Source organism: Camellia sinensis, chromosome 10 (genome assembly GCF_055761805.1).
Source record: "Camellia sinensis isolate YWXY chromosome 10, ASM5576180v1, whole genome shotgun sequence".
NCBI lineage: Eukaryota > Viridiplantae > Streptophyta > Magnoliopsida > Ericales > Theaceae > Camellia > Camellia sinensis.
The window spans coordinates 162950884-162975647 of record NC_138970.1 but is presented as its reverse complement, the minus strand read 5'-3'; the positions used below and the strand labels follow the sequence as shown (position 1 = coordinate 162975647).

Here is a 24764-nt window from a genome sequence, read left to right as displayed (position 1 = left end):
TTCTCCTTTCAGTTCAGAGTGTCCAGAGAATTGATACAGAATAGCTAGTGTTCCCCCTTGCCGAGGCAAGACTTGTGATGACGCAGAATTCAGAAGAGATCGTGGTTATGACAGCTGCATTAGAGCAAGGGATCACTTTGCAAAGTGAGACCAACATTGATATGCCACATCCACCCAGGTCGTCTGTTGCGCACCCGGTTTGGGCCCCCCAACTATACCAGGCTCGCGAGCCTACTACATTTGAACTAATGGGGATGATAGGTGATCTCCAGAGGTCTGTGGCGGATCTCGCCTACGGAATGTCAGCTTCACCTCCAGCCGCACCATATGCCGGGAGTTTTGTACCCCAGGAGCCCCCGCTGTTGGGGTGAATTGTGATCGAACTTAGCCAACTGGAGATGGCCTCCAGTTACGGCAATGACATATCAACATCAACCCAAACCCTCGATCAGGCTGAGGCCAGAGGAAAAGACAAAATGAAGGCAGATGCCGATCCCATTGAACAACTGTTGGGGGCAGTCGAGGCTTTGAAAGCCGGGGGAATGAACAAGCAACAGATATCCGTGGTTGTGGCAAAAACTGTGGAGGATGCTTTCCCCACTCCACCTGAGGGTAGTTCAAGTCAGTCGGAAAATCAGGATAGGCCCCGTCGTGCTAGAACAGTTTCTCCTATTCCCGCCCCCGCACCTGGGAAAGATCAAAAAGCTAAGGTGGCGCCTGCCGACCCTTTCGCTTGTGCGGCTAGTAAGAGCGCTCAGACTCCAAAGTACCTGCCCCGGGGGCGCAGGACCTTTCATGCTCTCTACATGCCTCTGTCCAAGGCACTTCAGATCCTTGCTGAGAGTGGACACCTTAAACCCTTGGAGCCTCGGCCTCTACCGAAGAATCTCCCTACTACGCATGATGCTGCTCAGTACTGCGCGTACCACCAGCAGACAGGCCATGCTACCGACAATTGCTTCCGCCTCCGTCATGAGGTGCAAGATTTGATTTACAACAAGGTTATCCTCCCGCCTACCTCAGCCAAGTCCGTTACCACCCAGTTATTGGATTTTGAGGACACAGATACTGCAAGTATGTAATCAGAACGTGAACCACCTGCGGGTGGCATTTGGTATATTTTGGATGTGGCGTCTGGCACGCATTTTTGAGCATTTGTGAATGCTAGCTTTGTAAATTCTGGCTTGGGTATCGAGTCAGTCTTTTGTTTTGAGTCTGTCTCTTTGTCTTGAGTCAGTCTTTTTGCTTAAAGGTCTGTCTTGTTGTAGCGAGTCAGTCCCCTTTGTATAGAATACCAAGTGATTCTGGGGTTGTTGTCCCGAACATCGTTTTGTCTTGTAATTACCTATTTTTGTTTTTGAGTCTGTTTCTGCCGAGGGGCCAGTTACACCAACAAATCTGAATGAAACAGCTGTTGCTATCTCACTTTCATGCTTGCTTTCAGTATAAGTGCCAGAGAATTTGATTGGGCTGACAGTACATCTCGCCTGCTCTCCTGCGCGCCAAACTCATTGCATTAACCTAAGTTTTTCAAAAAAAAAAAACCTCTTTTGAGCATTGCGGTGATAAAAACAAAGGGGAAGGAATTCCTCGAGTTTTGCAAAATTTTGATAATCTTAAGAGAAAGAGAGACGTGCTAAGTCTTTTTATGAATGAAATCATGTTTGTCAGCATGAGTACTGGGAAGGACCCTGGCTTGATCCAGATTGGTTCCACACTATCTTCGGCGCGAGTGATTTGTCGTTTTCTTAAAAACTTTCAAAAACAAATGTTTTACGCGGCCCTGTGAAGACCTGTGTGGAATCGCTCTTGAGATTGTGCAGCTTAGGATCGCTCTCAGCCTCAAAATTCAACCGGTTTGTTTTCAAACCTTGAACCCGTTCAGAAAGTTCAACGGTCAAACGCCATGTAAGGTCTGTATGGCCAGATCAGAAGCAGCCCTCGAGCAGGAGGCATCAAAGCCGAATCAAAAGATTAGCTCTCACCAGAAGAAGCTCGTGCAGTAACCATGATGGGTTCTTCTGCAAATCATTGCAACAGCCGTTCTCCTGAATACAGAGAGGCTTCTACTCCAAAAACCATTTGGCATGGACTTGTTACACTTTTACCCTTTGAGAGGCTCGCTGGGCCGAAAACCCGGAAGGGCGACCCAGGCAAAAGTTAGAGCAAGAGAAAAATACAAAAAAAAAGAAGTAAAAAATACAAAAAAGAAAAGACAAAAAAAAAAAAAGAAGCAAAAAATACAAAAAAGAAAAGAAAAAGAAATGAAAAAAAAAGAAAAAGAAATGAAAAGAAGCTCACAAGGTCGAAAACCCGCATTGGGCACCTTGGCAAAAGTTAGAGCCTAAGAAAGTGAAGGTTAAAATACCCAAGTGTACCTTAACCGGAACTACGTAAGGCTTGATTCCCATGTTTGGGATACGTAGGCAACTTCATCATGAAGTCCAGCCCCCAACGCTTTCATAGCGTCTCAGTCCATATAATAGTTTCGATTTCATCCCAAAGTCCAGTCGCCGACGCCTCTAAGGCGACTGTGTCCATATATTTGTTATGACCGTCTTCGTCATCTCTCTGTCCAAGAGTTCGACCACCACCAATGAAGACTGTTTGTAGACTGCTGCGGCACCATCCAAACAAGGGGCAACTTTCCATTGCCACGAGTCGTCGCGAGTCGCCATTCAAACCAGGGGCAACTTTCCGTTGCCATCCACCCCCTTTTAAGCCAGGGGCAATCTTCCATTGCCTCCGATCCGAGGTTGCACATCTCAAAGAGTAAGTTCTATGCTCGTTAAGCATTGACTGTTTGAAAAATAGTTTTTGAAAATTTTTACTGAGGTTGATTATTCTCTCGAAAACTGTTCCATTTTCCAAAACTGGACCATTTTCTTGGACCCAAAAAGGAAAATTTTCAGTACTTACAGCCAGACTTGCACGGCTTTCAAATCAAAAGTCGAACAAGTACGTTAATCCGACTCTCATTTTGATCAAAACTATTTTAGTAAAAAGCAAAACCAAAAAATGGTCAAAGTGATGAACTAAGGGCACAGTTGAGCTAGGCGTTCTGTCTTCCCCCCGTCGTCAACATACTTGCCGGAAGGGCACTCTACCCACCAGGAGAAATAGCTGTGAGCTAACGACGTCGGGCATGAACCCACAACTTCCTATTCATTCATTGATCACCTCGGGGAGGGACGAAAAATGAGAGAATGAAGCATAGAGAGGTGTAAGTTGAGAGAAAAAGTGAGGAAAAGGGTTTTGAGAGAAAAACCGAGCCTGAGGGCCGAGTGATGTAAGAATCACAAATGAGAAAAGGGTGGGAAACAATACCCAGAGAAACTGGCTTCTCGTGATCTGAGGTCCCCCGTCTTCGTTAACGCGTCCGTATGTCGTGTCTTTTGTTTTGTTTACCTCAACTTTTGTTTTGAGTCCTTTCCGAGCGCGTCTCGTCGTGTTTAGGTCGTGTACCTTTGTTGAGTCTTTTTCCGCTGTATCCAGTTGTAGGCTCGACACCCCGGGTAAGAAAACCCCTTTTCCGAAAGTTAATCGTTTGTGCTCAGAATGCTGTGCCATTCTCTACATTTGGGCGAACCAAAAGAAGGAAGGGAAAATTTGGGGCATCCGAGCATGTTTCAACCCTAGTCGGTTTCACCTTTGAAGGCCGTCTTGTCAGATTGGGCTGTTTTGTTTAAAGTTTGCTGAGTGCAGAATAGACCAAGTGTCGGGTTATGGGCTGTATGCAGATTAATTCTCGGCAGAGTATGGACCGTGTGTTCAGGTTAAGCAGTGGTTTGTATGGGTTGCTTTGCTGTTACTTGGTTTGGTTACCTGATTATTACAGTGCAAGTGTTCAATTTTCAGACAACCAATCAATTTCATTTACATTGAGGTGTAATATGGTGTGATGCAATGCAAAGTATGGAATGTAAAGATATACGGATGTAAACACTTTTTCAGATAACAAGCCTGTTTCATTTCATCATCTTTTCAAGTACACAAGTTTTGGAAACAAAAATTTGCCGGCGGCAGTACAAAGTATCCTAACTACCAACAAAAAGGAAAAGTACAAGAAAGAAGAAAAACAACAAAAATCTGTATCCGTGTCAAGCGGCTCCGAGGGCTATCAGTCTGTCCTAGTCCTCTTCCTGGACGAAGGTCCAGGAGCATCATCAGCATCGTCATCAGAGCCCGAGCTAGAACCGCCTCCGGTCTCCTCCTCCGATGACTCTGCCTTCGACTCTGCCTTTGCCTCGGACCCATCATCGTCATCATCATCATCATCATCATCGGGGGTCGGCGCCCGAGAACTACTCCCTACATGAGTATGCCCTCCCCTGGTACGGGGACGTGCAGTGTCTCCGCGCCCTCCTCGAGCAGGAATAGAAGGCCCAGCCGGAGCACCACCCACCGGAGGGATCTGGAAGGGAGGCTGAAAAACATAAAAGGGCAAATACATCAGAATAATGTAAGAAGCATATCAATGCAAGATGCAGCATGCAGTGTATCAGAATGCCGTGAGCAATGTATCAGTGCAGAATGCAGTGTATGGGTACAGTGTGAGAATGCCGTGAGCAGTTTATCAGTGCAGAATGCAGTACACAGTGTGTGAATGCCGTGGGCAGTTTATCGAGTACAGAACGCAGTGTATAAATGCAGTGTATGCAGTGTATCAGATGCTGTGAGATCAGTGTGTTAGGTGTTGTGTCATGCATCAGATTATGTGAAGCAGTGTATGAATGGTTTGAGGCCATTGTCAGAAGGGCATACCGGAATGCTATAGAGGGCCAGAAGATCGAAGGTCCGCTGCAGCATCCCCATCATGGAGGCATTCAACTCCACGGACTGCCGGGTGTACTCGGAAGACGCCTGCAAGAGTATAAGATATATCAGTATTCTGCAGAATATCAAATAAACTGAAATCAAATGCAGATGCAAGATGCAAAATGAAGTAATACATACCGGAGGCAAGTCGGGGATACCGGCTAACTCATGACCAGCCGGGGGAGGAGCAAAGGGGATCTGGTAGGTCACCCCATCCTGCCCTCTATATGGCAGTACAGTGGGCAAGGCGGGCCAGCCAGTCCCCCGTCCCCCCTGAACTCCGCCCCTGCCACGGACCCGAGCCCTCCTCGATGCTCCTGCTCTTGCCCTAACCGTTGGCGCCACAGGCCTGGCTCCCTCAGCTCGACGGTCGCCACTCAGAGACCGCATAATGTACGTCTTATAATCGGCCATCTGCTCGGTAGTGAGCCTCTCGGTCTCCCTCATGTCCTCAAGAGGGTGAACCGGGACTATCTGCTCTGGTAACCCTAGGGTCTGACGTAGGAAACGCTCACCCAGGTACCAAGCCCGACAGACCGGGCCCTCCAGTAAGATCCGGAAATGCGAGGTCTCCACAGCACCGGCAAATCAGTCCCGAATCGTCGCCGGCAACGGAGCCCAAGGCCGCAAAGTGATCTGAAAGTGACATACAGTTTGTTATCCATCATTATTGAAGTATGCAGTGAAAAGAAAAGTTTAGATAAATTCTGAAATAAAACATACCTCGACAGGGGTGATAATGTCGAAGTAGCGGCGAAAGAAGCTAAATGTCTCTCGCGGCCTCCGCACGCATCTCTCGTCGAAGCGTCGCGAGAATGGGACGACGAGGGAGGTCTCTGTGTCTGGCACGGGTGCAAGCCTGGGAAAGTAGGCGTAGACCCACAACTGCAGAGAAAACATCAATATGATTATCAGATAAGAGCAAAATACAGAATAAAGCAGAAATGGCAAGACCGTGTGTTGTACAGTGTATGGTATATTGTGTACAGTGTGAGCAGTGTACAGTCAGTGTAAAGCAGAGTGTATGTGTGTGCCCCGTGTGGAGTATGCAGTTAGTGAAAAGCAGACTACAATATGTGCAATACAGAATACAGTACAGAGTACAGAAGACAGAAAAGCAGAAATGAAAAGCGGAAAAGAAACGTACCTCCCAAGCACGCCAGTAGCCTTCGAGCAACTGCCAGCTGCCACGGGAAGCCGAGCTCATATATCCGTAGAGTATGGCCAGAGCGGCGCCACCCCAATCATAGTGCAAGATCTGCCTGACGCCCACCAAAGCACTAAGCAGGTAGAGGGGCACAGTGTTCGCTCGGTCGGCGAAAGTAGTTGTCCCCAGCAGGAACATGAGAAAGCCGCGCGCATACCTCTCCACGGCCTCCTGAGTCATCTGCGCCTCCTCTATCAACGCGGGCTGGACCCTGAACTGCACCTCGAACCAGGAGTAACGAACAAAGCCTGGACGGGCGAGAGGTGGCACCTCACCAAGCAGATAGATCTGAGCGGCAGTCCACTCGTCCATGTCAGTATCAAAGGGGATCGGATCACCCCCTACCCCGATGCCTGTGAGCATCGAGAAATCGTAGGGAGTCATCGTCATGTCTCCCGTCGCAGATAAATGGAACGAGTCAGTGGTGTCCCACCACCTCTCCACTAGAGCGGCGAGCAAGGGCCTGCAAGTCGTGAGTCTGGATAGTCCCCTACAGAAAGCGCCGAAGCCCGCCTGGTCCATGATGTGGCGAACCGCATCGGGAAGCTCGGCATACCAGTCCCGAGCGCCGGTATTCCCATACCCGCGGATGGTATGGGAATCCCCCTATAATAAAAAACAACAATTACAAGGCAATATTCAAAATGCAGTTTTAAGAAGCTTACAGTGAACTACAACGTGTGATGTGTCAGCTTGTTCGGGTGGTTCAGGGCAGATATAGCATGCGTGCAAGTTTAACAGATTTAAACAAATACCGGGTGCCGGTGTGCTTACAGTGGACTACAACGTGTGATGTGTCAGCGTGTTCGGGTGGTTCAGGGCAGATGTAGCATGCGTGCAAGTTTAACAGATTTAAACAAATACCGGGTGCCGGTGTGCTTACAGTGGACTACAACGCGTGATGTATCAGCGTGTTCGGGTGGTTTAGGGCAGATGTAGCATGCGTGCAAGTTTAATAGATTTAAACAAATACCGGGTGCCGGTGTGCTTACAGTGAACTGTAACGTGTGATGCGTCAGCATGTTCGGGTAGTTCAGTACAGTATAGCATGTGTGCATATGTTCAGACTCAAGTAAATATTGGGTACCGGTGGGTATGCAGTGAAATACAGTGAGCGCCGTGTGTTCGGGTGATTCAGGGCTAGTGCAGTATGTGTGCATGTGTCAGTCTCAAGCAGATATCAGTTGCACGTATGTTTACAATCAACTACAGTATACAGGGTATCTGAGCTAAAGCAGTTAAAGAGCACAACTAGCTACGACAGTTTTGTATCCTACATTGCAGAAAGTAAAGCAGAGAAAGAGAGTTACCTCGGAAGCGCTGAAGGACAGGTGGGAGGTAGGCTCACGTAGTAATAGCTCGGGTGGCATGTGCCTGTCCAAACTCCTGAACTGGCGCAGTCCGTTAGGGGGTAGAACATGAATCGCCGGCCGGTAGGTCGTCGGGTCGAACGGGCGCTCGCTCAAAGGTAGGAGCTCGACCTCGGGATCCATCTCATGATCCGGGGAAGTCCCACCACGTGAAACATCGTCCGCCATGTCAAGAATGATGAGAAAATAGTCGGAGGGAGGAAAACGGGGCTAGAATATGGAAAGTCAACCGAAAAGTCAACCCCCGAGAAGGTCGAAAATGGCCGAAAAGGCCGGGATGTGAAAAGGGTATGGAAATCAAGAGGAAATCGAGGGGAACAAACCCCAAAAAGGTGGGAACGGCAAAAGAGGCACCGAAACAAAGATTTGTTCGGTTGAAAATGTCCGAAACGCGAAGAAAATCGCGAATCCGACGACGAAACAGGCGTAGAACGCGAAGAAACGGAGGAAAGAGGAGAGGAAAACACTCTAGAGAGAGAGGGTGTGGAATTTCGGCGAAGGAGGAAGTGAGAAATAGGGTTTAGAAACCCTATTTTAAAACACCCATGGTGAAATGTCGAATCTGCCCCGACTCAGGAACTTTTTGCCGGTCAGCAACATTTTGTGCCGGCCGGCAGAATATTGTGCCGATGAAATTATTTTGCAGCCGGTGGACAGCCGGTGGCTTCCCCTCCCGGCCGGTGGTGTTCCCACAACCTTGTTTAGGCCATATGAGTAGTTTTTGGTCTTCATAGCTCAAGAAAGTGTAAGAAAGTGTATCTCCGACGCTCAACCGGCCTCCGTTTTGACCTCGGACCGCGTCTTCTGTGCGTAGCACTCCAACTCATACAATGTTGTATCCTTTGGTATCCTTTTTGCCTTTTACAAGATCCAAAAGTTACCCCGTGTGCGTTACACGCGTTCATCGCACTATTTCGGTGCATTACATCGCGCTATCATGCGCCTCACAGTTGCATTGTTATGCACATACTACATGCGTTGTAACACGCACCCCTTGCATTGTCATGCACATCTCTCATGCATTGTCATTGCATTTTTATTACAAGCATTGTCATGTATTTCAATACATATATCGCCTCGCGCATCGTTCGCGTTGTCGTGCATTCCTTTACCATGCATTGTCATGCATTCCGAAACACGTGCGTTGTTACGCATTTAAGTCCGTTCGCATCATTTTACATTCCGTGCGGCATGCGTGTCACACTTGGCATCATTTTACATTCCGTGTGGCATGCGTGTCACACTTGCATCATTTTGCATTTCCCTGAGGCATGCGTGTCTCATTTACATTTTACATTCCGTGTGGCATGCGTGTCACACTCGTATCATTTTCCATTCCTATGAGGCATGCGTGTCTCATTGGTATCATTTTGCATCTTATGAGGCATCCGTGTCTCATTTGTATTATTTTGCATCTTATGAGGCATGCGTGTCACACTTGCATCGTGCCTCATTTGCATCGGCACGTGTGCCTCATTTTCATTGGCACGTGTGCCTCATCCTCATTCTCATTGGCACGTGTGCCTCATTCTCATCGGCACGTGTGCCTCATTCTCATGGGCACGTGTGCCTCATTTGCATCGACACGTGTGCCTCATTCTCATTGGCACGTGTGCCTCATCCTTATTTGCATCGGCACGTGTGCCTCATTTGCATTGGCACGTGTGCCTCATTTTCATTGGCACGTGTGCCTCATCCTCATTTTCATCGGCACGTGTGCCTCATTTGCATCGGCACGTGTGCCTCATTCTCATCGGCACGTGTGCCTCATTTGCATCGGCACGCGTGCCTCATTCTCATTGGCACGTGTGCCTCATCCTCATTTGCATTGGCACGTGTGCCTCATTTGCATCGACATGTGTGCCTCATTTGCATTGGCACGTGTGGCTCATTTTCATTGGCACGTGTGCCTCATCCTCATTTTCATCGGCACGTGTGCCTCATTTGCATCGGCACGTGTGCCTCATTCTCATTGGCACGTGTGCCTCATTCTTATTTGCATCGGCACGTGTGCCTCATTTGCATCGACACGTGTGCCTCATTCCCATTGACACGTGTGCCTCATTTCCATTGGCACGTGTGCCTCATTCCCATCGGCACGTGTGCCTCATTTGCATCGGCACGTGTGCCTCATTTGCATTGGCATGTGTGCCTCATTTTCATTGGCACGTGTGCCTTATTTTCATTGGCACGTGTGCCTCATTTTCATCGGCATGTGTGCCTCACTTTCATCGGCATGCGTGTCTCATTTCCATTGGCATGTGTGCCCCATCTTCGTCGGCATGCGTGTCTCATTTCCATTGGCAGGTGTGCCCCATTTTCTTCATCGGCATGTGTGCCTCATTTCCATTGGCATGCGTGTCACATTTTCGTTGGCATGTGTGTCATCATCTGCATTAGCATGCGTGCCTCATTTGCATTGTCTTACATTCCTTGCGACCTGCGTTGTCTTGCTTTCATTTGCATTGTCTTACATTCCTTGCGACCTGCGTTGTCTTGCTTTCATTTGCATTGTCATGCATGTTGCTAACGACATTGTACCTGTTAAGTTTGTTTTCTTTTCAGGCACAATATTGTATGTACGGTTCATTTGAGGCTGGAGTGACTAGACGAACCACACAGGTATTCAGACGGTCTAGGAGACCCTAAATCCTCAGAAGGTGCAAGTCCTTCGGCGTTTGTCGTGCTCGACGGTCTAGGAGACCCTAAATCCTCGGAAGGTGCAAGTCCTTCGGTGTTTGTCGTGCCCGAACGACTTTCGATAAGTTGTATTATACATGTATTTTAAAGCCGCGTGTTGTCGCGCATTCCATGCAACATGCATTTTATACATCATTTGCATTTCAAAAAAAAAAAAAAAAAAAAAAAAACATGCGTTGTTACGCATCATCGTAAATAGTTGCATTGTCATGCATCATTAGAATTTAGTTTACATTGCATTGTAGCTTGCATGCATTCACTGCATCACCTTCCATCTATGGCTTGTGCCTTTCCCTGTTGAGCTTGGTCTGGTATGTGCCCATACTTTTCGTGTCAAAGCATAGTTCAGTGGACCGTTCTATGTTAGCCGTGGCCTGTTTGTGTACATGCCTTTCTTAGGCAAGATTTGGTTTGGCCTGCGTGCCATATTTATTGCATTGTAGATCGCATGCATTCATTGCATCACCTCCACCTATGGCTTGTGCCTTTCCATGATTGAGCTTGGCCTGGTATGTGCCCATACTTTTCACGTCGAAACATAGTTCAGTGGACCGTTCAATGTTAGCCGCGGCTTGTTTGTGTACATGACTTTCCTAAACAAGATTTGGTTTGGCCCGAAGGCCATATCCATTATATTGCATTTCCATTCCATCGCATATTTGTAGATATTGCATTGTAGTTTGCATGCACTCATTACATCACCTCCGCCTATGGCTTGCGCTTTTCAATGTTGAGCTTGGTCTGGTATGTGCCCATACTTCTCGTGTCGGAGCATAGTTCAGTGGACCGTTCTATGTTAGACGTGGCTTGTATGTGTACATGCCTTGCCTAGGCAAGATTTGGTTTGGCCCGCGTGCCATATCCATTTCCATCTCCCCAGCATATCCATACATATATTACATTGTAGTGTAATTATCGCATCCGGCATTAGGATCGCAGTCCTTTCTTCAGCGGGTCGTTTCCCCACTTGTGTCAATCCCCCCCCCCCCAATACTTGTTCTTGTGTCTGCCTACGTTACTCATAGTTCAGTTGACCGTTCTATGGTAGGCGGACTTGTTACCTCCATCAATCTATTTGACATAGGTGTGGTTTCGAACTGCTCATGATTGGATCATGATTCAATGGCTTTGCATATAGTTTGCATTGTTTCAATTACATTGCATCTTTATTTGCATTATTTATACATTGTTTTGTATATATTGCATATCATTTTGCATCCATTTTTGCATTGTTATGCATGTTGCTAACAATATTGTACCTGTTAAGTCTGTTTTCTTTGTAGGCACGATATTGTATGTAAGGTTCATTTAAGGCTGGTGCAACCAGACGAGCCGCACAGGTATTGTATCCTCCGAGTGAGAAGTATCGAGAATTGCATAATTCTCTTACATCCTTTCTGCATTGTAGTGTAGTTTGGTGTATGCTAGCTTAAAGTTGTCGCATGTATGCTTCATTACAGCTTTCTTTGCATGATCATAAGTTATGCTCGGCTTCGTGCATTGTCTTGCATTTTGCCCCTGCCTTCGGGCGCATACCTTGTTTGTCTTGCATGTTTGTCTGAGTCTTCGGCCTTGTCAAAAATGGGTCGTCTCTGGGCTTTGACATTCACTCCCGTCATCGTTATGACTTTCGAGTTCTGTCAAGGAGGGGTAACTGTAGACACCCCATTTTTGACCGTCCTCAAGACTTGGACATCACCGTTGGAACATTTGGTGATTATCCATGTTTGTGTTTGTTTGGAGTTCTCGGAGGTTTCGGCTACGCGCCTTGCCTCAGGATCTCCGAACTTGACTGTTCAGTGTCTGGTTTTGCACCAAACACTTGTATTTTGCCTTGGAGGGGCAGGGAATGCCTTGTGAGGCATCCCCACACACCACCGGCCATGGCCAGAGGCCACCGGCTGGTTTTTGCTGCCATCGGCAATGTATATTGCCGGTCGGCACTATTTATTGCCGGTCGGCACTCCCTTTTGCCAAAATGGCATTTTTGAGCAGCCGACTACTGTTCATCTGCTTTTGCAGATATTTTATTACAGCTGTCTTGCATTTGGCTCCCCTCCATACACGTGTATGGAGGGATCTCCCTCTTTAGAAGCTTGTCTTGTAAGCTTTACAAGACAAAAAGCACTATGAGAGGAGCCCTTCTCTCCCTTGCTTAGGGTTAGACACTTTAGAGAGTTTAGACAACCATATTAGGGTTTTGAGTTCTAGGGTTAGGATCCATACACATTCTATCTCTATACCTCTCTCTTTTTACCTTTGTGTGTGTTTAATTGTGTTTGTGTCTTACTATTGCACACAAACGCATAGTGTTTCACCTTCCCTTAGCTACTGAGGTTCTAAGAGGCTGGTTTTGGTGTTTTGGAGCTGGATTCAAGCCAAGGAGGGCTGTTGGAGCATCATTTGTGAAGGTGATCTACAAAGGTGAGAAACTTCCCTTTTATTCCCCATTTTTGCATTGCTTTTCTACCCATCTTAGAGCTGTTTTTGTGCTTATTGTATAATACAAAAAATTTCTATTTTTTAGCCCTTTTGATTGTTTATTAAGAGTGTTTTGTGGTTTGGGTTTGTTTGACCTCTCCTAAGCCTTGTAAGGCTCCTTTTTGTGCTATTTTTGTGCAAGTTTCGAGACTTTGGTGTTTGGGCCTCTTCACCACTGAAATCTTGAGGGATTTCAGTGGCGGAGATGGTGCCTTGAAGTCTCCAAAAGGGGAGGGCCACCCCCCTCTCCTTGTTGTCCTTGAAAGGGGACCCTTTTTGGCCTCTTGAGGGAGCATCATGTTAGAGTGTGTATTGATCATGTCTTCGCTGTTTTCCATGCTTATTATGCCATGATATAACCTTGTTGTGTGTTGGTTTTGGTACACCATGCATACTTAGCATACCTACCATGTAATGCCTTGTTATTGCCTTAATATGCCTTAGGTTGTTAGTCTTTGCTCTAGCATGTTTTAGGTTTAGCCTTGTGAAGGTTTTGTGCTCATTTTGCCATGTTTTAGATCTGTCCATAGTTGTTTGGGTTGATCTTGGCATGCGTAGTATAGCTCCTTTGTATTTGAACTTGTATGTTTCAAGTATGTGAATGTGTAGTATGTGTTGCTTGCATCATTTCGGTGGTTTAGAACCACCCTACATGTTATTTCAGTCCCTTTGACATGCTCATATGTTTGCCTTGGATGCCTCTTTGAAGCTTTGGATGCTTGCCTTGCATGCTCCATGTTTTAGCATTTATGCATGCCTTTAAATTCAAACCATCTAGATGCTATCTAGTTGGTCTTTTGGGCTTAGTTTCATGTGTTAAAACTCTGTTTTTGGTTGCCTAAGTCCTGCCATGTGTGGTTGTACTAAGTGTAGTCCATTGCCTCTTTGGTGAGCCTTGAATGCTTGGACCATTGTTGCATGTTTAGCTTGCCTTGTTGCTTGGTTTGGCACCATGTTTTAACATGATTTTCAGAGCTTATGTTGCATGCTAATTGTCCATGATATCCCTTTTCAAGTGTGCCTTAGAGTTGTTTATTTAATGCCTAAGTGTTGGTCCAACTTACTTGCATGTGTGTATGTATGTTTGATCCCAATTCCTTGTTTTTTGGCCACTGTTTTAGGCCTATTTAGAGTTGCCTAAATCATGTATAAGTCCACATTTTCATCAATTTTCATTGCCTCATGTTTGCTTGTATGCTTGCATAAGTGTCTTGCCATGCCATGTTGCATCCTTAGCTTGCATGCCTAGGTTGCATTGCATCTTGCATGCATGCCTTATTCCTTGACTTGGTGATAGGAATTGGGCCTTGGTTCGTTTGTTTGGTTTGCATTTCATTTGACATGAAAGTTGCACACTTGATTCTTTGGGCCATCATGCATGAAAATGCGTGATTGGCGGTCCGAGAATCGAGACACATGCCCTTTTGAGTCACAAACATGATAGGGGACATGATTGGTGCATACATTGCTTGAATTGTATTGCCATGCAAGTTCTGTCCTCTGCTGCTGTGAGTTGAAGGTTCTGCAGGCATTCTTTGTCGACCGGCAGTATACATTGCCGACCGGCAGTAAATCACCAGCCGATGGATTCATTTTGTGCCGGTGACCACAATTCACTGCCGGTGGTAATTCTACTCAGTCGGTGGTGATTCCCAGTATCCAGAGAGGCATCCTTGAGACTTTGGCAGTCTTCAGAGAGGCAGAGTAGGGAAAATAGAGGCGGACTATGCATAGCCGTGCACTTCCGAGCAGGACCCGAGCATGCGCTGCATCTGGCTCTCCTCCCGAGGCGGTTTACTGCTTTTCCTAGTTTAAATTAGTTTGTTGACTGATTAGGCAATTTATAATATTTAATTAGCTTGCGTAGTTAATTAATTTGTATTATTTATTTGGTCCCTCCGGGCGAGGGCAAATCTGTAATAAGTGTGTGTGAGTGGTGTGTATGTCTTCCAATCCCCACTTCTTTCTTCCCTTTTATTTACCTGCTTTGATGGTTAGTATTAGGGCACGTTTAAATTAGCATACCTCATGTAATGCATGCGTGTATTCATTCATTTGTCTTACATGCACCGGGCTTGGCGCATCATTCTAACTGCATCTGTATTTCAATTTCCAAATTGAATACGTGTTAGTTGTAGCATTTCACATGTCATCGTAGATTAGCCGAGCCTATCCTAATCACATCTTGCTTGTGTTGCATTAGTCATTTTAACATGAACTAGGACATGCATGTTTGCTAAGTAGTTTATTGTTTTGGCACGGAGTACGATGTAAGTATTTTCGCTTTAGCATATTGCATGCGTGTGAATGTTGCCATGATAGTATGCTTACCATGTGGCTAAGTGCTTATATGAGATAAACTGTTTGAATGCCTGTGGGTGAAGGTTGGATTGTTTGAGTTGGAAAAACTCGTTGAAATCCGTGTTTTAGCCTACTTGCGAGTAGCAAATTCCAAAGCGCTTTTCAAAACAAACGGATATGTAATGCTCGTTTCCAAATTAGGCAATCTAGTCTGTACTTGTTTGCTGTGCGTATAACATATTAATTCTAGGCTAATAACCGGAATAAGAACACATGACGTTTTCAAAATCGGATATCATGGTTAGTAGAGGCCGGTCTTCGGACCGGGCGAAAGGGGGTGCTCATAGCTGACCTTCCCCGATCGTACCCAAGCTCCCGAGCCAAGACAACTTTGGTGATGATGGACATGTGGCCTTCGGCACCGAGTCAGGGTTTCCTAAATTCCCCCATAAAAAATATTTAGGTGGCGACTCTGTATCTGGCGAAGCAGTCCATGTTTGGCACTTCTTTTCAAAAAATCTGTTTCTGAAAACAATTTGCCGGATTTGGACTCTTTGGTTCAAGATTAAGAACCGTGACGATTTGAGAGTCCGAGCTATAGTACCCCCAAATGAACAGAACGGGACTCACTCTCCCGGGGCGTTCGGGGACGTCTACAGTTACATGGGTTGATTAGAAAGCTTAATGGATCAAGGCATGGCACAGTCATTTAAAAAAAAAAAAAAAAAACTTTGAGAATCTTGGCTGCAACAGGTTAGTTTTTCTATATTTGTTGGGTGTTATTATGAGTTACACTTGGCTATTATAGTGGATAGTTAACTAATATGGAGATTGCACTTTACACCGAGGGTACTCATGACTTGTCTACTAGCATGCACAAGTATAGGGAACTTTACTTTTGTATTAACTGAATTGTGGTTTTAGGTTCCTTCATGCTTGTCCACTGTGCCTTTAATGACTCATGATGTCTCAATATCACACTGTAGTGGTACATAAGTTGATTGTTAGGTGGAGTAGTGTGGTCATTTGTTATTGAGTATATATGAATATGTTAATGTTTGTGGGTATCATTTCTGGAAACCCTCACGAGACTTTACTCGTCCACCTGGGGTAACCTTGTGGTTTAAAGGCTTGTTGCATATGCTAAATGCAACTGTTTTCCCACGAAAGAGGAAGTAGATAGATTTTGTTTAATTTAATTTAATTTTACTTGCTTGAGGACTAGCAAGTGGTAAGTTGGGGGATGTGATTAAGGCCGAAATGTACGTCATTGAGGCCGTTAATTAGAATCTCTTAACTTCACTTGATGGTCAAACTGTATATTTTATGTGTGTTGAGTGTCAATCAGGTTGTACATCGTCGGAGCATAAAATGAGCAAAAAGACAAAATTTGGGCAGAGTTGACTTTCCCGCACGTGCGTTGACTTTTTCTGGAAAAGTCAAACCGACGTTTTAAACCTGTTTGGATGAGATTGGAAGTATAAAAAGGCAAGTAAAAGGCTGGATTAGGGTTCGGAAGTTTTTTTGACCTAAAGAGAGAGGCTAGGGTTTGAAAAAGAGGAAGGAACAAGAAGCTTTAAAGATGTCTCCCATGGTGGTTCCTTCTCCATCTACCTCCTCCCACTCCTCCATGAATGGCTAGTCTCCTTTTCTAGGGTTTCTTCAACCCTAGCCATGTAATAGGTTTTTCTTTTTTGATTTTATATTATGTAAAGGTTTGAACCATTGTATGGTGTTTTAGAAATTCTTTATATATAATTTTCATTATCTTTTCAAATATTTGACTTTATGTGATTGTTAAATATTATCCATACATGAGTTTTCTATTCATTCACATTCAAGGTATGGGACGAACCATGCTACGAGAAACCAGTCGTATCACTACCCTAGTTTAGAGTGAACGATTCGTATTACTAGAGATGGTTCGGGCTCGTACATTGAATGTGATGGTCTTCTTGTTAAATGCTTTGAGCTTGTAGTTGCGAAGCATTAATCCGTTCAAACCATAGCATAATTAATTTCAATTGGAAACCCTAATTATGTGGCTAGTGGTGAATTCTCTACCCTAGGATCTTTTCCCAATTCAGTAACCTAAATTCAATTATTCTTGATAATTTAATTCATTAGTTTAATTTATTCGTTATTAAATTAGGTTATAAACAACCAATCTTTTTATCAAAATTAATATAGGAATTTGACAATTAAATTAGTTTAATTTCACAATAGTCCCTGTGGATCGATACCTGGACTTACCATTATTCTAATAGAATTTGGTATAGTTTAGTATTTAATTTTGGTGTGTTCAACGACCCATCAATTGTGGATATGAAATAGCCATAATTGTGGAGAGAGATAGATGCAAAATTTATATTTGTGAGTGTTTGATTCAAATTTACTTCATTTTGAAAGTAATATTGAATTCCTGATTTGTCTTTTAGTCTTAATCATAATAAGACAACGGCTCTGTTTGGTTGAGCAGTTTTCAAAATCTGTTTGGTTTGGCGAAAACAAAAATTATCTTATAATAGCATGTATCATCTTATTTGCCATGATTTTCTCAGCTGAACTTTAAATGACTATACTGAGTCATTGATCCTGTTTGTGTGACGGTTGTCTATCTTTCCACAGGAAGGATGGCAAATTGAAAACTTGTGGTACGTTGTTGTGTTGTTGTCAGGACTACACCAATGACATCAGGTAGACTCCAAGAAAGAGGGTTGGGTTTGTCTGTCAATGGGGGTAGATTTTTTTTGTCAAATAAACACTGTTGAGTAGATTAGGAATTTAAATTGGTTTGCTTCAAAACTTGTTTCCTAGTCTGGCAGTGGGAATTTATAAATGTGTTAATCAAGAAGACAAATGTTAGGGAGTAGGGAGCTATTGTTTACATGGCTACTCTTCTTCCTCAAGTTATGTTCATTAATTTTTTATACCCTTGTGTTTAATGGAACTGTATGAGATATAAAATGACTATACATCACATAAGGATTTAGTTATAACTGCACGGATTCTAATTCTAATTTGATTCCTTCAATAAAAATCTTACTAGGGTGAATTATGTGTTGTTCTTACTTGCATGGGCCTAATTGTATTGCTCTTCTCTAGATCACTTTTTGCATCTCTGTATTTTCCCCAGTGATCCTCCCTAGTTTGTCGTAAACACTACCCTAAATGACTTCCTTTAAATGGAACTTATCAATGTAAAGTTGAGGAATTTCAGTAATGACTAGTTATCATGATATATGCTTCAATTTTGATGCTGCATTGTGCTGAGTAAGTGATGAGTTCTGGGTTCATATTCCTTCACATCTGTGTGATTAGTGGGAACTCTTTCTTGGGTTCTCACATAGTAAAGAAGCAATTGGCTCATGGTTACCTGGTGTGAGTCACCGTTCTAAACCAAGGTACTCCCTCCCCTCTCTCTCCCTCGGTCTAATTTGGAAGCTGAATAAATTGTTTTCTTGTGATAGGCCTTGGTTTCCCACCATCAACTGCTATTCAGACTTCATATTGCCTTGCGCTCTGTGACATCCATCAATAACACATGTATTTAGGTAAAAGTAATTTACAAAGTATTTGTTTTTTCCGTTTTTTTTTTGTTATTTGAACAGTAAGAAATCTTTCTCACAGTTGATTTTCAATATGTCCTCCATGAGAGTAGAACTCTTTTGTTTTCAAACGTCTCTTCGATATGTCAACTTCACCTTATTTGCCACCAGCCACCAAAATGGTTTGAAAGTTAGTAATTATGAATGTTGATGTTGGATAAGTTCATCAATCCACTGGCGGTTCCTTCAAATTGACTAAATCTCTTTCTTGGAATTATCTTATTCTGGATCTAAAGGATAATAGCATGTATGATTGTATAGTCCCAAATGGTTTTATTTGCTTAGCTGCCCTGCCCCTTTATACTGCTGATCTTTGTGTCAAATTACATTTAACTACCAATTTTTTTTCTTCTCTTCATATTCTGAGGTTTTTTCTCCTGTTACTGATTTTATTTGAAGTGATAACCACATTAAAGCGCTTCCACCTACGCTTTAGAAGTTTTCCTACAATGGAATCAGCCCTTGCGGATCCACTTGAAAATATGGAAAAAGAGGTGTGGAGGTTCTTGTGCGAAAAGTGGTCTGATAAGGACTATAAGGTAACTTTGTGAATCTTGTAGATGAGAAATGTTTAATAATAAAATAAATACTTTGTACTCTGACATATGCATTTAATAATAGGTGAGATGTCGCGAGAATAAGTTGAATTGCGAGAAGTTGAAAGTACTCCACACTGCTGGCTCGGCTCGAAAGCCTTCAAAAAAGTGCAATATGATGAGGTATTAATTATAGAATCTATAATTTATGTTTTGCAATTGTGATTGAACAATGTAATCTATATTGATGTTTAATATTTTTTTTTATCTAATTTTACTTGATGACAATATATGAATGGTCTAGATTGAAAATAAATTAAAATATTAGGATTTAAATTAATAAAATTAAAAATTCATACATTGTTTTGTTACAAGAGTCAAGCCTTAGGATTTTTATTTTAATTTTCCCACACATTTTTTAACACTTATACAAATTTTGACACATTTTTTGCATATATATACACCTTTTATACACTAATAGCATTTTTTATATTATATTAATTATATATATATGAAATGATGATATATATATTTAATTTGTTACAAATGTATTATCTGTCACTAATGATGTTGGCATCAAAGCACAACATATAATTTTGGGAAGATAACAAGTCAGTTGAAAGTTGAAAAAAAATAAAAAAATAAATTAGATTAATGGTAAAGTTTATAAACTTTAATTTTTAAAGTCACCAACCGTTCTATGTATTTGTAATTATTTTCGAAAAGTTACCCTGATTTATAATTTTTCCTATAATTTTTCGAAACTAGCACATCACCACATAAAATACTGCTTACTTAATTAGTCATAGCCTCAAAAGAATAACCTAATTTTTCAAATCAATTTGATTAAACCATATCTCTAAACTTGCTGTTATCCTCTCCTACACTTTTTTTGAGAAGTTATTTAAAGGTTTTGGAACAATATAATATGGTGTTTCAATTTAAATGCGATTGGTTCATCTCTATGTTACATTTTATTTTGTTGTTTCAATAAGGGTACATTCAATAATCTTCCTTCTTTTTGAATAAATTTCCAATAAGTGGAATGAAGGCATAAAATTACATATCCAAAATTTGTGTCTAGAAATTTAATTAGAAAATTAATGTATCAGTCAAATTCAACTCTTATATGTGGTGAAACACACCCCTTGCCCCGCTAGGCAAAGAGGAAGTACTGCTGCCCGAATTTTCACCAAATCCTGTTTTGGAGGTACTTAAGAAAATTTTACTTGCGACTTGGGTTTGACAAATTCCTGCTCGGGCATGTGTTGTTTGTTCTATAAATTCTTCCTGAGCAATTTATGCCATTTCCTGTTTCTGAGTGAATATTTTTACTAATTTGGTATTTTATTGGTTGGAGATCGCCTACAACAGCATATGAGTAAGATTTGGGGATAGTGTAACAGTGTTTTGCAACGTAATTTGGTTCAGAGGTATTGTCCATGTCAGTTAAACAATGTTGAGCTCACCTATGATTCCATGCAACGTAACCACTCTTCATCTTGTTTTCACAACATCAATGTAAACTATGTCTATCTTGGAGTAATTACTTTTAAATTTTCGTAGCAAGTTGATTTAGTTTAATCTTTGTTAACTCTTGAATATTGATAGTGAATTTTGGGCGGTTTTGTTACTAAGATTTATGTGCGATTGCTGCAGATACTACAATTGGCACATTAAATTGCAATCTATTAAATTAATCTATCATTGGATAATTTTAATTGGTAATCTATTTGAGAGTTTGGCCTATTCTGTGCAGGTCTTACAAGCTTGTGTCAATTTGAAGTTTGGAAGCTCTTTGTTAGATTTTGAATGACATTTCAATGAAACCATTGAGAAGAAGATGCGATGAGTTGAGTTGTTTTGTTATGTTGGTACATATAACTCCAATTACAATCTGTTCATTGAATAGTTGAATGTTACAAACAATACTTATGGCCCTAGCCTTATAAATTGGAAAGGATACTTTTGAAATCTCTGTCAGTTTATGATATACAATCAAGATATTACATACTAATGAATCAGAGCATGATATTTGTTTGTTATTGAAATATCTTTTGATTAAGCCTCTTTGAATGTATTAGTATTTTTTTTTTTCATGTAGTTGAATTTTAATTTGGAGATGAACAGATGGTTTGGTGATATATTTGATTTTTTTTTTTTGGTTTGGTTGTTGAGAAATCAAGAAAGGAATATAAGTTGATGTTCATACTAGTATTTTTAGAGTAATTGTTACCCAAAAAAAGAAGGAACTTTTACAAATCAATTTTAGTTGTCTCAAAAAAATTATAACCTTTATACACTAGTTTTATTTGTTCTAAAAACTAAAACTTTTAAAGACCACTTTCATTTCCCAAAAACTAAACTTTTAGAGACCAATTTCTATTGTTTCAAAAATTAATTTGTCTTAGACTTTTAGAGACAAATTTTAGTTGTCTCAAAATCAAAACTTTTTGCAACCACATATTTTTGTCTTTAAAAGTCTATTTATAGTAACAAATGTAAAATTTTGTCTCTAAAAGTCATTTTTTGACTTTTCTGGGTGGACCATTTGGGACAAATTTCACGACGGAAGAAATTTGTTGGCTAAAGGTTTTTTCAACAAATATTACACTTTTAGTAATGAAATAAATTTGTTCCTTAAAAGCTGATTTCTTGTAGTGTAGATACCAACATAAATTCTAGCATAATCTGCAAGTAAATTAACCAATGATAATATAAATCAATGCAATTTTGTAGAACTATAATTAAATCCTTTGCGTCCCGCAGATGAAGTTATGCCAATAACTAATTCTTCTTCATCCCCAATGGGTGTTTGACTTATTACTCAATAGCTATATGGAATATATCAGAATGAATACTCCATATCAATTTATGAAAAAGTTCATGAAGAAGGATAACTGATTTCTATGAACTACTTTTTAGCCCGGTAATAATCATGGGTTCGTAACATCATGGATGGTTTGAGTTTCTAATAGATTAAGACATACCTATTGATACACACACACACACACACACACACACAAATGATGAATTTTGCTTTATTCAACCAGAATCGATAGCTATGTGCTTTGCAGAGCAAAAAATTTAGTAAAAGACTTGAAAAAATCATTCGATTGGATGATGGGGATAAGCAGAGTTTTAAAAGGCTTTCCTGAGACTCTCTTGATGCTCGACTCGCCTTGAGGCTAAGGTAAAACGCATCAAGGCTTTGATTTTTAGGCATTACTCCCCAAAGGCTTGCGCATCACAGTTTGAGACATGCGCCTTAAGTGCGCTTTGTACGCTTTTTGCGCATAAGCATATGAGTAGTACGCACATGCAGAGGTTGTCTTGGGCTTTTGTTAAACTTAGTCTATTAGATTGTTTAAACATAAAAAAAACCCTTTTTGCAACTATATTCTATAGGGAAAATTAAGTAAATGATCAAAAAAAAAAAAAAAAAACCCACAGTTAATGGTCAAGTGAGAAGCTCAATCACTAAAGTCTAGAAAATCAAATTCATTTTCAGAAGGAAAACTTCCTTTTATGTAGTAGAATGTTCAAAACCTTAAGAAAAAAAGGATTTACACCTTTATATTTAATTATTTTTTATTTTTTTTACTATTTTAAAATATTTAATTTATTCACTAAATATTAAAATTTGAAATTTGAAATACATACACCTTGCCTCATGAAGGATAAAACGCCTCGAGGTACACATTTGTCTTTAAAAACTTTGGGATAAGTGAGAAGAAACTGATTCTTTGTTAATTTGATTATAGCTCAGTACATGATATTTACACAAGTCTCATTGTTGAAAATTAGACTTTTAGAGGCATTTAAAAAATGCTGCAATAGCTATAAAAAAGCGCCGCTAATTCTTTTTGTGACACTTAGTATCATACGTTGATGACGCGGCCATTGCTGTATCTTTATGGCGCTTTAAAAGCGTCGTTATATTAGTATAGACCCTAAATGTGTTACATAATGATAAAATGACGTCATACCAGTATTTAACGATGTTTTAAAAACGCTATGATAATTTTTTTTCTATTTTAAAATATAACCGTTGACACTATACCATAGTGGCGTTTGAAAAACCCCGTTATAGCTTCATTTAAAAAAAAAAATGTGCTAATTCTGTGAAATTTAACTAAAAAAATACTTGAAAAATAGCAATAATATGCTTTTTTCTCTTCTTGTTTTTATGTTCTTCAAAAACCACCATAAGGATACTGATTGATTGAATATAAGAGCTTTATGCTAATGCTCAAATTCCATAAGTTAGAGGCAGAAACAACGAAGAGGACACAATCCACAAAAGATGGGTAAAAAATAAACACCACATCTACATCACCAGAAATTTATTTAGAGAAATTGGTATATTGTTGACCTTAGCTCCAAAGTATGTGGCACATTATAAAGGATCCCCTTATAACTTTTGCCTTCCCTGAAAACATATACCTCTGGTACTCCATAATAAAAAGGGAAAATGGTAGATCACTTTATATAAAACCTATAACTGATTTGCTCAAGAAGCACAGTGCCTTGAATTAGAAAATACTATCAAGCTAATTTGGTGTCATCAGAAAACGTTTCCAAAATCTGATTAGAATAAAAACTACCATCAAAAGTCAAATTCTCATTTCCAGCCATTTAAAATGTTGACTTTCAGATCAATTAAGAACAGAGATCATATAGCAGTATCTACAATAACATATTTCCACAAATCCTACCATCAATCACAATATAGTATAATTTATCTAGTGTAATTGGTAATTTCAGCCTAGCCACCAATCCCGCCCTTCCAAAAAAGAGAAGGAAAGAGAAAGAAAAACCAAAGGAAAAAAAAGTGAAAACCTTGTTATATTACATAAGATGACATTAGATAAAGCAAAGCTAAGTAGTAGTTTACTATTTCTGATTCCAGGTAATGGAATCAACATACATGATACATGATACTCTTTCCAAACTTAAGAGAATGTAATCAACATACATAATACTCTATCAGATTCCAGACTTTTACAAACAAATAAGGTACCAAATTGGTGAAGTTCTAGATTATTCTTCATTGTATCACAGAACTACATGGTTCAACCTTCAATTAATATACACTTTAGTTAACAACAAACAAACAAAAAACTACAACACATTACGTCCACAATTCACATAGCATTTATTCTCAGGATGTGAAGAACCTGCATACTTCCTCCCCATTGCATAATTTATATATGTCTATATAAGCAAATACTTTTGGCACCAGACGATTTATATAGTGACCGAAAGACAAAAATCCTTAATTTTGTGATTGCATTGCCATAGGGAAGAATCATACCTGTTTGTGATCCTACTCAACAGTAAAATCCCCTGCAAAGTGTACCAAATCAAACACAGATTTTTAGGAATCATTTGTTCCACCAAATGACCGACCCTACACACATAATTAGGCATGCATGTATGTAAATAAAAAGCAAGAGAATAAAGAGTGAGCATAAACAGCATGCTAAGAAAAAAGGTGATATTTTGACATTTGTATTGTGCTACCAGTACTCATGTATGAAGTCATACAATGCACTAGAAAGGTGAAACACTTTACCAGTTTAGTTGTTGCAACCTCCACCATCTTGTTCAACAAATCCAATGTTCAATAGGTATACCTATATATAGAGAGTGACAGACAGGGGGACAGAGAGGAAAACATGTCAGAATATGAGCAGCCTACCAATCAAAGTATGCAAGGCTTGCATAGAACCCCAGATCA

General features: G+C 41.2%; 1 long non-coding RNA gene across 1 annotated transcript in view; it reads left to right on the top strand.

Annotated features, from left to right (window-relative positions):
* LOC114272737 (uncharacterized) overlaps nt 1–19251 on the top strand; it is a 31283-nt gene extending 12032 nt beyond the window's left edge. Inside the window, exons 2-4 of the long non-coding RNA XR_014342838.1 lie at nt 17506–17616; nt 18885–19024; nt 19107–19251. This is a non-coding gene — a long non-coding RNA (uncharacterized LOC114272737). The remainder of the gene's footprint in view (nt 1–17505; nt 17617–18884; nt 19025–19106) is intronic.
* The last annotated feature ends 5513 nt before the right edge of the window (nt 19252–24764 follow it).